Source organism: Helianthus annuus, chromosome 5 (genome assembly GCF_002127325.2).
Source record: "Helianthus annuus cultivar XRQ/B chromosome 5, HanXRQr2.0-SUNRISE, whole genome shotgun sequence".
Taxonomy (NCBI): domain Eukaryota; kingdom Viridiplantae; phylum Streptophyta; class Magnoliopsida; order Asterales; family Asteraceae; genus Helianthus; species Helianthus annuus.
In genome coordinates, this window is record NC_035437.2 from 168,896,847 (window position 1) to 168,909,778 (window position 12,932).

At 37.9% G+C, this 12,932-nt stretch overlaps 1 long non-coding RNA gene across 1 annotated transcript; it reads right to left on the reverse strand.

Moving 5' to 3' along the window:
- Nucleotides 1–11,215: 11,215 nt before the first annotated feature.
- Nucleotides 11,216–12,298, reverse strand: LOC110939410. The gene is made up of 4 exons (XR_002592238.2): nt 12,132–12,298; nt 11,907–12,021; nt 11,533–11,819; nt 11,216–11,415 (listed from the first exon to the last, which is right to left on the reverse strand). It is a non-coding gene; the product is annotated as an uncharacterized LOC110939410 (long non-coding RNA).
- Nucleotides 12,299–12,932: the final 634 nt, after the last annotated feature.

Sequence of the window (12,932 nt, forward strand, 5' to 3'; positions counted from 1 at the left end):
CACCCAAATTGTCATGGCGTCATATAACCATGATGAACATTTGGGACACGAGGAATCAGTACAGGAGGAAGATGATTCCCTGTGTTCGCCTGATCAGTGCTATGATTTTTCAGCAGAACCGTTTGAAAGATAACTCACTATGGATACTCAAGGGTATTGATACGATCGATTTTGCCCAGCTAAGATCAGGCGTAAACATATATGTGGAGGTGCTGAATAAGAAGGCTAAGGTGGTGGATCGAAAGACTGGTTTTCAGTTTGAGTATGTGCAGAGGAATGAGGATGAAGAAATGGGAGAAGGTGATGAAGGAGATGACGAAGAAGAAGAGGCAGACGAGGAAGAAGATATGGGGCGAAGGCCCCCTAGGCAAAGGTTTGCGAGGCGACATAATGAATCGTCACACACGGTGGCGCAGTTCATCAACAATCGACGAAGAGCAGCCTACTCTAGCTACCCTCTTGGGACACAGGATACATATGATAACGTTTCCGCGGTTATGGGGGAAAACCGTGAGCTTCATGAGAAGAGACATCAATGGGAGCATGATTTCTTCACCCAACAACAAAATCAGTGGAATGTCGAAGCCGCCCACCGGGCAAGGGTGGAAAAACATATGGAAGAGCTGCAGATACAACAAGCGCTCCAAAGATCCCAAATGGAGCGATTGATACAAATGCAGGAGGAAGAGACGACCCGAAGACGGGCATGGGAGGAAAGGGAAGAGAAACAACGAAATGAGATGTTCGAGGCCCTCATTGGTCACCCATACCAGCCGAACCCGCCAGTTGACCCGGACGAGAGATATCAGCGGTGAGGCGAGGTATGTGTTTTGTTTTTGTTGTTGTATATTTTGGGTTTCTTTATTTTTAATTCGTTAGTATTTTTTTCTTTTTAGATAAATGAACGTTGTGGGTGTGTTCCCTATATAACCCTCACGAGACCTCTCGTCCTCCCAAGCTATTGGGGGGTTTAAAAGGGCTTGTTGCATAAGCTAAATGCAACCGTGATTCCTACGAAAGTGAGTTAGGATTGTTATTGTTGTAAATTATTTTCCACAAAAAAAAAATTCAAGGTAAATTAACGCATGATTTGGTAAAACTTTCATAAAAATGGTAGAACTAAGAACCTAACAAATTTCAATGGTTGTGAGAAGCATACTTATATACAAGGGTTTAGATTTGTAGGTACACCTTGTTCGCGGGACAACCATTTTTGTGAAGAGAAGAAGAAGACATGAGCATCTAGCGACAAATATCAGGTGCATGCGTTTCCTTTTTACTTTGATTCTTAGATTAGTAATAAGTGGACTGTAATTGTTTATTACTTTCGGGGTGGAATTTTTGGGAAGTTAGCTGTGTCACATCCCTTATGCGTTTTAAAACTCTAGTTCTTACACATTGAGGACAATGTTTACCTCAAGTGTGGGGATGGGGGAGTAGTAAAAGTTTTCGATTTTGACCCGTTCATTTAAATACTACACATTGAGGACAATGTTTACCTCAAGTGTGGGGATGGGGGAAAATTTCAAAAATTTTTCAAAAATGTGTTGTTTCGAAAGCGATCTTAAAGCACAAGTAACTAAGTCAACGAGGGATGTCACAACCCATTTGGTCTTTTGTCATGGTCAAGTTCAAATTAATAACATGACGGATATTTAGCGGGTAGTTATTTGGGAATAATTCGCCTAAGAAACTAGTAATTTATGCATGTCACATACCATACCCTTTAGATATGTGAGTTTTTGAGCCACTTTTATATCATAGATTACATACTATGTTTCTTTGTTTGAGTGGACCATTAGTCATGTATTGTAGAACTTGCATCTTTTGATACGTTTGAGACCATAGACCGAATACAAGCACAAGAATGATTGAGGCATTAGGTAAACCTTTTCCTTTTACACCATTTATATATCCCTACCCAAAAATTTATCCCTTAGTCGCCAATTTTGAGCCTAATCCTTTCGTTTGACCACCCTATAGCCCATAACCTTAAACCTTTTTCTTTTAAACCCGTGTGATGGAAATTCGATTATAGGAGTCAAGTTTGTATAGTTGTGAATTGCTTGTTTGCATTACAAAAAAAAAGAGAAAAATCAGAAAATGTTACGAAAAGAAATAGAAAGTTGTTGAGAAAAGAACAAAAATATATGTTCTTAGTTTGAGAAATAAAAGGCGAACATCATTGCCTCGAAGTTGACGTATAGTTTAGTTTTGTTTAGAATAGTTGTTTTGTAATAAAAAAATCGAATTTTCATCACCTTAGCCACTTTAAAATATCCTATTTCCTACCCTTAGCCTAGCCCCATTACAACCCTTACAAAGACCTTATGACTTGTGCTTAGTATTCGTGTTTAGTGGTGGAGAACGATTGAGCTTCAAGCCTATGCGGGTACATGTTCTAATCGGTTTGAGTGATTATTTCAAAAGTGTTAATACATCAACTATTAGCCAATGTTAAACCGAGTGGAGAGAACATTGTGAGGTATATGCATGATTTGTCCGGTTCACGGGCGGGTTAGTCTTGGATAACCATTTTATATGTGATGATTCACTTTACCGTTAAATATCTTGACAATTGTAAAGAGTTTGAACTTTTGTATGACAATTGACCTTAACCTTCGTCTCGGGAATGGGGAGTGTATTCTTTGTTCGACCCATGTGAAAATGAAAAACAGATTTTCTTGAGGGCAAGCAAAAGACAAGTGTGGGGATGTGATACGTGGTCGAAAACCGGTGTTCGTTATTGTTTAAGTTCATGTTTTTATGTGACTTTTAATCACGGATAGCCTACTTTTAATGAGGATTGTGTTTTGCAGGTCTTATAGAGTTTAAGGAGCTATTCGGGAGCTATTTGGAGTACCGGGAGCGAGCGGGATCAACCGGAAACATGTGAAATAAAGAAACAATGAAAAAACACCCTAGAGGGGGCGTCGGCGACGCACTATGGGCGTCGGCGATGCGTTGCGTCGCTAAAAAATGGCGTAGACAGCATGAAATTGCGTCAGCAGAAAAATGGAAGATCTAGGCGGCGTCAGCGACGCAGGGGGGGCGTCGGCGACGCGGACCCCTGCTCTCTGACGTGTTTTTCTTGTTTGTTGCTTGTTTTGGCGAGTTATAAGTGGAATTTTGACCCAATTCGGGGAGTTACACTTTATGGGAGTTTGAAACCACTTCTTGGAGCCACAACCTATCATCATTCCATTCCCCAATCATCAAGAACACCGAATCAATCATCCACAATCATTCGATTTCACCATCCAATCTTCATTCCATAACCCTAATCATCATTCATCCTTCAATCCATTCATCACCACCAACCATTCCAAACCCTAACCACCATCTCATCCTCTTCAAAGCTTCAAGATGATGATATTCAAGTTCTCAACATCCGGTGATCAAGTTCCTTCTATCATGAGCGGCTAGTTTCCTGGAGGTTTCACCCTGGTGTAGGTTTTTGTAAGTCTAGGGTTTTAACATTGTTCTTGGTTTGATTTTGTGACAAATTGCTATTTGATTTTGAAGCTTATGACAATTGTCTTGCATTTGTATTGAATTCATAAATTGTCGAGTGAAGATTAAATTTGACTTTATGAAATGTTTATGTGCAATTATGCCTTGTCTTGGTTAGAGTTTACATGTTCTTGGTAATGAAGTGCATTTTTGTCCGTTCTCTGTAACGTTGATAGCTATTGGCACCTAAGCCTTGTAACACTAAATTCGTTAGTCACTTTTGCAATTGAATCAAATCTAAAACGTGTAGAAATCCTAGGATTGCAATTACCGAACCGGGTGTGAACCTTGTTTTCTCTATCTTGTCAAAACCTTTATTTACATTATTGCAATTGCTAGTTTTTAGTAGTTATCAAACAATTTACTTTAGTAATTTTAAATCGCATCTTTCAATCAAATAAAAATATACGAAAACAAGATAGCAAGCTTCATAAAAGTGACAATTTCTACATTTCATTCAAAGTCCATTCGCAAACCACATACTCTTCGTGGTTCGACCCCTCACTGCCACTAGCTATTTGTTAAGGGTAATTAGGGTATATAAATTTTATCTTTGACCGGAGCGCGACATTCCGATCAGGTATCTCAACAATAGTAACAACAGGGTCGTCAACCGGAATATCGCCATCCATAGGGGCCCCACCATCCTGGTCACCCTCCGGGGGACCCTCAATGAATAGGTCGATATCGTCATTTGATAACGCGTTGAGAGGTAAATCCTACAAGGGAAATGCAGCGAGGGGGATAGGAGCAGGGATCGAAACGAGAGGTAGATCCCCGTCGAAAGGACCATCAGCTAAAGGTACATCATCCCCAAAGTCTGGTAGGGCAAATGGCTGGAAGTCGTCCTCAACAGTACTCGTAGTGTCTGATGTATAAATCTCGCTCTCAGGTAGAATCTCGTTGTCCGATACAATCGCCATGGGATCCAGCGTGTCTGACACTCCAGTATCGGAAGAAGAAGACATAGTGTCTGTAACACAACCACACATGTGCACATATATCAACATGAAATCAAATAAGCATGTAAGTCAGGACAATGTATGCAAGTAGTCATCCTAGTCTTCCCCAGACTATCCCTCCCAGTCTCTCAGACTGAACTCCCTAGTCTCTCAGACTAACTCCCTGGCCTCTAAGACCAAACCTTCCCAGTCTCTAAAACTAAATTTTTCCCCAATCTCTAAGATTGAACCCCTCCGTATCTAAGACTGAACCTCCCCAGCCTCTAAGGCTGAACTCCCTCAGTCTCTAAGACTGAATATAAATTTTGAAATGTGTATTTGTGCCTTTTTGTTTGTAAAAATGTTTGTTCCCTGGATCTGGACGTTTAGTGTATGCAATGTAAAAATGTTTTCGTGAGAGCCCTGATGATCATAGTCTAGACTCGAGAAAGAACCCTAGTTCGCTATGATCGAGGCTCTGATACCAAGCTGTCACACCCTGGCTTTTGCGGAAGCGTGGATTATTTTGGTGTGACTTCTTAATACCATAGCAACAATCATAACAATGCTATATGATAAAAATACAAGATGTGCATCCATTAATATAGTTTAGAAAATACCATAACATACTTGTCTTGAAACATCGACCCAAAATAAGTTACAACCATGACTTGTTTAAAATGAGTTCTCAAAGACTCAACAAAAGACTTTAAATATAACGAGGTTTGGAGATGTGTGACCCGTCCAGGAAAGGGTTACACCTCCCAAACCCAATAACCCTGGATGACATCTTTATTTAGTACGCAGCTTGACACATATGCAGACACTTGCCAGATCCGATCAATTCCCTGAAATACATGTAGTTTGAAAAATCAACAAAAGTTGAGCGAGTTCATGTGTAATTATAAACCGTTAAAGTATGTTTGTATGAAAGTCCCTGGTATGTAGCAATAAGGAAAAAGAGATCACCAATGGGTTGCAAAGCCACTGGTATGTGTGAAGTGATGCAGGAAAACTCAAACCTAGCGGAGTTGTACCGGGCTTCCGGCTGGAAGACATAGTCACCACTATGGGCCACCCTGGCCTCATGGGTGTGGGCTCGCTACACGCAAATAGATCTATCACTCATGTCCCTTGGTCCTACGACGAGGATTAATGGCCTTAAGTGTTGTACCCACCACTCACATGATCTTACAAAAGTTTTATTCTAAGTTATTTTACAAGATTATATTATTAATTATTTTATTATTATTAAACAAACACACCACATCACCACATACTATCCCCGTCAGCTGGCACTTCATAAACGACGTTCCCTATCGTCGTATTTCCAGGAGATCTGTTCTCCCACTTCCCGGATTCTATTCCCTGCATCTACCAGCTCCTCGCCATAGTGGCGGAGTTCAGCCAAGTTCTCATTGCTCATTGGTGGGTTTGGTGCAGGCTCCGGGTCGAACTGAGGAAAAAAGGTGTTAGGGTTATTCAAAAGGTTCTGAAATTGCCAGTCGGTGGTCCACCATTCTTCCAGTTCTGCTGGTAGAGTTTGGGGGTTGACAATGGGATATGGGATAGCAGGCTCCAAATCTAATAGGAGTTGGAATTCAACTGGGTAATAGAAAAAGTCTTCATCGGCAGGTCCGATGAGGTCACTAAGTGCCAGTTTATGATCTAACTCCTCCCAGGGTGGCATTTCCTAGGCTTGCCCAGAACTTTTCCCAATCTCTATTCCTTTTCCCTTATCCTTGGGATCCTCAACCTTTTTAACTTTCGCCTTTGATATCGTTGGTCTTTTCCTACGCACACGCCTCCAGCCTACAAACCTTCTTCTCTTTTTCGCCTTTGGTTTATCCTCAGGTTGGGCCCGGAATACTATTGGCTCCTCAACATCAGCCTGATAGCCCGTGGTAGTATCCATATCTGTAGTATGGATAGTAAAGTTTTGAAGGGTTTCTGATAGTTCATTCATGTTGTTAGCATACATGAAGAAACACACAAAATTCTAAGTTAAAATTTTGTAAACTAAAATTTCACAGAATCCCAGAATGGCAATCAGAAAAATTAAGTATTTTTAAATACTTAATTGGCTTAAATCAGTGGCTCTGATACCACCTTTTTCTGTCACGGCCCCCGTCCCGGTTTGACCCGGTCCAGGAGTCGCGGGACAGAAAACCCGTGGTATTTATTATCTGATTTGACAGCGGAAGTTTTAACAGGATCTTTTAAACTTTGAAAATGCCCGATAATTTTATTTCATAACTTGGGACGAACCCCGTAATTTACAATAGAGGAATTTCACGAGAAAATTCCCTGATTTACCAAAACATGTTTATTTATTTAACTGAGCCACCCTTCAAGCTTGATTAGTGCTTCGTAGCACTTTTCTTTGATTCACATGAGGTTTCCTGAAACATGTTTTAAAAATATTTTTGTCAGCGGTGAAATATTGGTGAGTCACTCAAGGTTAACAAAATGACACCTAGCTATTAATTATAGCATAAGAGAGATTACAATGGCTTTTATCTTATTTTTATCTGGCGCCGTGTCACACCCTGGTGACGATGGTCATACAACTATTGGGTCCTTTCACCCAAGTAGTGATGATTATCACTGTTAGGATTTATTAGCCTAATCGTGAGAAATTAGTAATGTGCACAATACCCCACTAGCCAGTGATTCAAGATAACCATGACTTAATCCCTGTAATTATAACTTTTGAAAATAATTTGAGGTATTGTAAAATACTTTTGATAAAAGAGAATGACTCACATTGCAAGTTTAAACGGGGGCAGAGTTTAGCCTACTGATAAGCCTGATAACCTAGTTTAAACAACAATGCACACGAACTAGGTTAGTAACTAATACAACATTTACGATAACTCACGAGATACAAACCCTCACAACGAATGACAAGGTGCAATACTTAAACATCCATCGAATTCACGACGAATGACAAAGTATAGCCCTAATGTGGGCGGCACTTAAACATCCATTGGATAGTTCCAATCGATCGGACATTGAATCATAGCAGCGATCGAGTTAATACCCGGTATCATGGCAGCGTCTCCCTATGTGAAAGTGTAAATTTGAGCAGTATAACTTCGTTTTCGATCAAAGTTTTTGACACCAGTGAACTGCTCATGACCCAAGCAATTTATAGCTGAAATATGGGTTTTACGCGGCCCGCGTAAACCCATACTTAACACTTACGTGGCCCGCGTGGCCACCTAGTCTACGTGTAGGGCTAGGGTGTCACGAGTAGGTGTGCCAGATGGACAACACGTGGCCCGGATGCTTATCCGGTCAAATCTTAAGTTGATGCGGCCCGCGTAAGGCCATGCTTAACCTTTACGCGGCCAGCCTGAAGGTCAAATTTCTTGTTTTCTTGGTTTTTCATGTACGTTAAGGTTTCAAGGGTCCGGGTTTTTACTCACGGGTCGTTTAGGGACATTTTTGGCAGTCCTTACAAACGATCCAAAAACCAAGGATGCAGTGATATTCATGAATAGCTTGCAGCAAAGAAGAGACGAGCTAATGACGTTATACGCAAAAATGAAATTTGATGATGAAGAATCTGAAGAAAGTGAAAAACAAAGCGATGGGTACATCTCTGTTGTAATCCCACCTACGGAAGACTATTAGATTATTTTGATTTTCGAGTTATTGTAATTTTTTAAAATATTAGTCTATGGTAATGAATTATTAACAAAAAGATACAAAACGCCAAAAATGACATGGAAAAAAGCCATAACGCCAAAATATTAACTATGTGACACAAAAAGAATTAACTCAAAGAGAAGAAATCTGAGAAAAAACAATAAACGCCAAATAATTAATAAATCTACAAAACGCCAAAATTATCTCGCACGCAAAAAATAAAGAAGCATGTCAAACGCGAAAATCGTGAAAGGAGAAGAATACTAAAAAGACAAAAAAACCCCTCGGACCCTGATCATGCCCCACGCCACGTGTTCGGCTAGGATGCTTTCTCACTGTTCTCCCACTTTTTGCCGTTTTCTCCTGATCCCGTTTATATATATATATATATATATATATATATATATATAGGGTAGGGTTCTAGAGCCCTACCCTATATATATATAGGGTAGGGTTCTAGAACCCTACCCTATATATATATAGGGTAAGGTTCTAGAGTGAACAATGGTTAATTTGTGAACTGAGTGAACAGATCTTGTCCATTTGATTAGTAGATGATGAGATTTAATACTAATGGCATTTTTGTAATTATTGTATTATTTTTTTCGTAGCAAAAAGTTTCAACAAGGGTATTAGAGTAAATTTCTATCAAATGCAACATTAGAATCTGGGAAACTGGAGGCATATTCCTTAATCACCGCACCTTTCAGTTTATAGGAAATCATATGAAATCTCTTAATAATAAGTGAATTTTTCTCTCTCCATTTTAATCCCACCGGCGATTAATAGCTTCCATCGTCGATTATTGTCTCTCCTTTTTAATCCCACCGGCGATTAATAACTTCCACCGTCAATTCTTCTCTCTCGCTATTAATCCGACTGGCGATTAATAGCTTCCACCGTTGATTGATAAAGTGTGCTATATCAGCGTTTTCATTCACCGGAATCCCAGCAAAGGTATGTGTCATTAGTGTATACCTTCTTTGCCGCTTCTGTATAAGTTATATTTTGTTGGATTATATGTAATCAAAAGCTAGGGCTTCGTTGACTGTGTGTATAATAGTTGTTGTAATCAAAAGATAGTGTTCCATTTGTGGGTTTTGAGCAAGATAGTTCTGATTTCATCAATACATCTTTAATTTTTTTTAATTATAGTGTTGATTTAACAAATTAGTGGATTTTGCTCTGTTTTATGCGATGCTGCTCTGTTTTATGCGATACTGCTCTGTTTTTTATGCGATGTTAGGCTGTTCATTTGCTGTACACATATGTATTATAGCAGGTTTTGTGATATGTCATAAGGTTGTGTGTATTGATTGTGTAAAGTCGTTAATGTACACTTGTGTATTATACTGATTGATATTGAATTGGGGGAAAAATTATGAAGATTTTACACTGGGTTGTACACATATATACATGGTATTTTTTATTAACACACTGGGGTATGAATATTTATTAATACACTGTGTACACATATGTATACGTCGATGTACAGAGGTATGAAGGTTTATTAATACACTGTGTACACATGTGTATAAGCAGTAGATTCACAGGTGTACAGAAGGTCGTTTATTTGTCTGCAACCTGGAATACACATCGGTGATATTAAGACTGTTCGGTCATTTAAGTTTGCGGGTAATGTGCAGGAAAATGGTGTTCCTAACATAGTCCGGAATAGGTCTAATGTGTGGATGTGAGATGCGATTATCAAACTGCTTTGCTTCGATGCTTAATTATGAAGAGGGTAATAGAACAAACGAAACAAGTTCGCAACTTTTCTGCCACACAATTTGTTTTGTAAGTATTTTATTTAGTTTATTTTTACAATTTATTAATATATGTGTAGAAAATAACATTAACATAAAGCTGGTTACTTGTACACTTAATATAGAATGAAGATGTGTTTGACCCGGTTAAGAAAAAAGTATGTTGTTTTTATGTCTATGATGAAATAACTCATATATTATTTGGTCAGAGCATCGTTATGTTAACATAACATTAAGTAATTGTTACCTGTAATGATTTGTTGAACACTAGGATGCGGTTTTAGAAAAAAAATACAATTTAACTTTTGTTTAATATAATACTGTACATAAGGTGTAAAGGATAGTGTACACTTATGTAATGCATTGTTGTGCACATGTGTACAGATTGTTGTACACTGGTGAACATACCAGTGTACCACCGAAGTACAAACTGTCTTATCCATAAGTATTATTGTGACATTACAAGTGTTTAATTTTATGGAGCATGTGCAGGGGAAATGTGTTTGAAACCAAAGGTGGAATAGGGCTGATGCATTTTCAAATGAAGGATTTAGAAACAAGTGTGTGGATTGGGGCTGCGGTTGTCAATTGCTTTGCTTCTATGTTTAACTTTGATAAAGTTAATAGAACTAAGGGAACATAGCCACGCCTTTTCTGTCATACGGATTGTTTTGTGAGTAGTATGCTAAATTTAATTGAGGTATACGCTAAATGTATATACAAATAAAAGTGACTAGTATGCCTGTTTTGTGGTACCTTTGATGCAGGCCGACGATTTGTTATGTAACACTGGATATGACGATGCTGAATGTATGGAAAAGATCAGAAGGATTTAGAAGGCGTGTTTGACACGGTTACAGAAAAAATATGTTGTGAAGTGGGTTTTTTCAAAGGCAAACAAGCATTATGATCGAATAATGGCCTAAGTGGCTGCATTTGACAAGGCGAACAAGACTTTTGTTTAGTTGACTGCATGGCAGACCATAAAAAGCATACATAGACTTTTGTTTGGTAGCCAAAGTGGCTGGTTTTTGAAATTTCACTATGAACTTTGTTTAAAAGGCTTTAGACGTTTGTTAAAATTCGTATTTTCTTTGTTTATCGAAGTATTGTGTGTGTGTTGCATATTGTGGGTATTTTGTACTAAATCTTGCTCTGATAAATGGTTTGAAACCGGGTGGTACAGTTGGTGTCCAATACCTAGTACCATTGGGACTTTCGTTTACATTACTAGCAACCGATTCTAGACATTTATAATACTCAATAAATTAAATATACATGTAAACTAGTGAAGGATAAACTAAAAGCAAAATGCATTGTACACATCTGTATATACAATATACATAAAACAACTAAAACATACATGATCTATACATCTATGTATCACTCAGGGGAAACATAAAACCACAAACTTTAATAAAAATTTTCACTAAACACTTGTGCATATACACATAGCTTACTAGTAAAAGAAGGTCATCATATAATATATACATGTGTATAAAGATGTTATCTATATATTTCTTCTATTGAATGACAACAACCTGTACATAATGAAAAAACCAAACAAACATTAATCTATACATCGATATCATCATCATAATGAAAACACAAAGAAAACAAAATCAATCAATGGAAATCAATGATCAACATATACACACCTGGGTTTAAAAAAACAACAACCTTTTCCGATTAAATGTTCACCGGAATCCAAGCCTTCTCCGATTAATGTTCATCGAAATACAAGTACAATACCCAAGCAACTAACGATACACACCTGAGTTTAAAAAATCAACTGCCTTTTTCGATTAATATTCGTTGGAATCCAAGCCGTCTCCGATTAACGTTCACCGGAATACCAGTACAATACCCAATCAACTAACGGCGACCATACAAATGTCAGCGAGAATAGTGTAGCTTCCGATGAAATATGAAAGTGATGAACTGGCTTTTTAGATGAACAAACAAGATTATAAGTCTACACAAATCAAATAAAAGCGAAGTGTAAAGAAATGGATGAAAACCAGTAAGTTACCTCCAAGAACTCGTCGGAATAATCAATCGCCGCTGGAAGAAACTTTTGTAAACTGGAACTTTTGATTAACATATTGATTGGATGAAAAAGAAGAAGAGGAACGATGAACTTGGATCTGGGAAAAAGGTATAGAATATCAAACTAATTTTGGAACAAAAGCTTGAATCGACACAATCGAATAACATATACAGGAGGAAAAAAACCAATATATAAAGACATTGGTACCTTCAGTATGTAGCCAGAATATTTAATCATTGTCTGAATGGTTGAAGAAGAACGATTCGCCAGAAAAAAGGGGTTGTCGATTGAAAGAAGAAGGGGACTGTCGCCATTTTTTTTAATCTTTGAAAAAATCATATGAAATCTTCTGGTTTCCAAAATTATAGGGCATGTAACTGCTAAATGATAACAGAAAATGAAATTTTTAAAAAATAAATAAATGTAAAATTACAATCATAACCTTTACATCAACTAATTAAATGGATGGTTGAGATGAGTTCACTCTGTTCACAAATATGGATGTTGTTCACTCATGATCCTAACCCTATATATATATATATATATATATATGATAAGGATCATTACAGAACACTAATTATTGCAGAACAAAAAGAACAACTCTAAATCACTAAATTTTGGGATTTAAGGTTCGTATTTCTTAAATTTTATGTTTCTTACATTCATATGTGTATTATATATACGTAAAAAACCTTTTGGATGGCCTAGTTCTGACGGTTCTTACAACTCAAAGTGGTTCTCATTTTAACATATCCCTATGTGTGTGTGTGTGTGTGTGTGTGTATATATATTAGAAAAATATTAGTTTTCAGATATCGGATAATTGGATTATCCAAAAATTTTGAAATTCAAATCCGAATCCGAAATTCGGATTATCGGATATCAGAAATTTCGGACATTTCGGATATGGATTTTCGGATATTTCGGATTCGGTTTCGGATCCAGATATTTTTAACATCCTAATGTGTCCACCCACCTAGAGGTGCACAAAAAACTCGAACCCGAAAA